The following is a 2938-nucleotide window of genomic DNA, read 5'->3' as shown; positions in this document are numbered from 1 at the left end:
CCCGGCCTCCACAGCTGCCTTAAATACACCCAACGACCCGGCCTCCACAGCTGCCTTAAATACACCCAACGACCCGGCCTCCACAGCTGCCTTAAATACACCCAACGACCCGGCATCCACAGCTGCCTTAAATACACCCAACTACCCGGCCTCCACAGCGGCCTTAAATACACCCAACGACCCGGCCTCCACAGCTGCCTAAAATACACCCAACGACCCGGCCTCCACAGCTGCCTTAAATACACCCAACGACCCCCCCCCTGGCCTCCACAGCTGCCTTAAATACACCCAACGACCCGGCCTCCACAGCTGCCTTAAATACACCCAACGACCCCCTCTGGCCTCCACAGCTGCCTTAAATACACCCAATGACCCGGCCTCCACAGCTGCCTTAAATACACCCAACGACCCGGCCTCCACAGCTGCCTTAAATACACCCAACGACCCCCCTGGCCTCCACAGCTGCCTTAAATACACCCAACGACCCGGCCTCCACAGCTGCCTTAAATACACCCAACGACCTGGCCTCCACAGCTGCCTTAAATACACCCAACGACCCGGCCTCCACAGCTGCCTTAAATACACCCAACGACCCGGCCTCCACAGCTGCCTTAAATACACCCAACGACCCGGCCTCCACAGCTGCCTAAAATACACCCAACGATCCGGCCTCCACAGCTGCCTTAAATACACCCAATGACCCGGCCTCCACAGCTGCCTGAAATACACCCAACGACCTGGCCTCCACAGCTGCCTTAAATACACCCAACAACCCCCCCCCCTGGCCTCCACAGCAGCCTTAAATACACCCAACGACCCGGCCTCCACAGCTGCCTTAAATACACCCAACGACCCGGCCTCCACAGCTGCCTTAAATACACCCAACGACCCGGCCTCCACAGCTGCCTTAAATACACCCAACGACCCCCTCTGGCCTCCACAGCTGCCTTAAATACACCCAATGACCCGGCCTCCACAGCTGCCTTAAATACACCCAACGACCCGGCCTCCACAGCTGCCTTAAATACACCCAACGACCCCCCCTGGCCACCACAGCTGCCTTAAATACACCCAACGACCCGGCCTCCACAGCTGCCTTAAATACACCCAACGACCCGGCCTCCACAGCTGCCTTAAATACACCCAACGACCCGGCCTCCACAGCTGCCTTAAATACACCCAACGACCCGGCCTCCACAGCTGCCTTAAATACACCCAACGACCCGGCCTCCACAGCTGCCTAAAATACACCCAACGATCCGGCCTCCACAGCTGCCTTAAATACACCCAATGACCCGGCCTCCACAGCTGCCTGAAATACACCCAACGACCTGGCCTCCACAGCTGCCTTAAATACACCCAACAACCCCCCCCCCTGGCCTCCACAGCAGCCTTAAATACACCCAACGACCCGGCCTCCACAGCTGCCTTAAATACACCCAACGACCCGGCCTCCACAGCTGCCTTAAATACACCCAACGACCCGGCCTCCACAGCTGCCTTAAATACACCCAACGACCCGGCCTCCACTGCTGCCTTAAATACACCCAACGACCCGGCCTCCACAGCTGCCTTAAATACACCCAACGACCCGGCCTCCACAGCTGCCTTAAATACACCCAACGACCCGGCATCCACAGCTGCCTTAAATACACCCAACTACCCGGCCTCCACAGCGGCCTTAAATACACCCAACGACCCGGCCTCCACAGCTGCCTAAAATACACCCAACGACCCGGCCTCCACAGCTGCCTTAAATACACCCAACGACCCCCCCCCCTGGCCTCCACAGCTGCCTTAAATACACCCAACGACCCGGCCTCCACAGCTGCCTTAAATACACCCAACGACCCCCTCTGGCCTCCACAGCTGCCTTAAATACACCCAATGACCCGGCCTCCACAGCTGCCTTAAATACACCCAACGACCCGGCCTCCACAGCTGCCTTAAATACACCCAACGACCCCCCCTGGCCTCCACAGCTGCCTTAAATACACCCAACGACCCGGCCTCCACAGCTGCCTTAAATACACCCAACGACCCGGCCTCCACAGCTGCCTTAAATACACCCAACGACCCGGCCTCCACAGCTGCCTTAAATACACCCAACGACCCGGCCTCCACAGCTGCCTTAAATACACCCAACGACATGGCCTCCACAGCTGCCTTAAATACACCCAACGACCTGGCCTCCACAGCTGCCTTAAATACACCCAACGACCTGGCCTCCACAGCTGCCTTAAATATACCCAGTGACCTGGCCTCCACAGCTGCCTTAAATACACCCAATGACCACCCCAGCCTCCACAGCTGCCTTAAATTCACACAACGACCCCACCCTGGCCTCCACAGCTGCCTTAAATACACCCAACGACCCCCCCCCTGGCCTCCACAGCTGCCTTAAATACACCCAACAGCCCCCCCCCTGGCCTCCACAGCTGCCTTAAATACACCCAATCACCCCCCCCTGGCCTCCACAGCTGCCTTAAATACACCCAACGACCTGGCCACAGCTGCCTTAAATACACCCAACGACCCCCCCCGGCCTCCACAGCTGCCTTAAATACACCCAACGACCCCCCCCTGGCCTCCACAGCTGCCTTAAATACACCCAATGACCCCCCCCCCCCCCCGGCCTCCACAGCTGCCTTAAATACACCCAACGACCCGGCCTCCACAGCTGCCTTAAATACACCCAATGACCCGGCCTCCACAGCTGCCTTAAATAGACCCAACGACCCGGCCTCCACAGCTGCCTTAAATACACCCAACTACCCGGCCTCCACAGCGGCCTTAAATACACCCAACGACCCGGCCTCCACAGCTGCCTAAAATACACCCAACGATCCGGCCTCCACAGCTGCCTTAAATACACCCAATGACCCGGCCTCCACAGCTGCCTGAAATACACCCAACGACCTGGCCTCCACAGCTGCCT

This window comes from Hypanus sabinus, chromosome 19 (genome assembly GCF_030144855.1).
Source record: "Hypanus sabinus isolate sHypSab1 chromosome 19, sHypSab1.hap1, whole genome shotgun sequence".
Classification (NCBI taxonomy): Eukaryota; Metazoa; Chordata; class Chondrichthyes; order Myliobatiformes; family Dasyatidae; genus Hypanus; species Hypanus sabinus.
Note: the sequence above shows the minus strand (reverse complement) of the source record.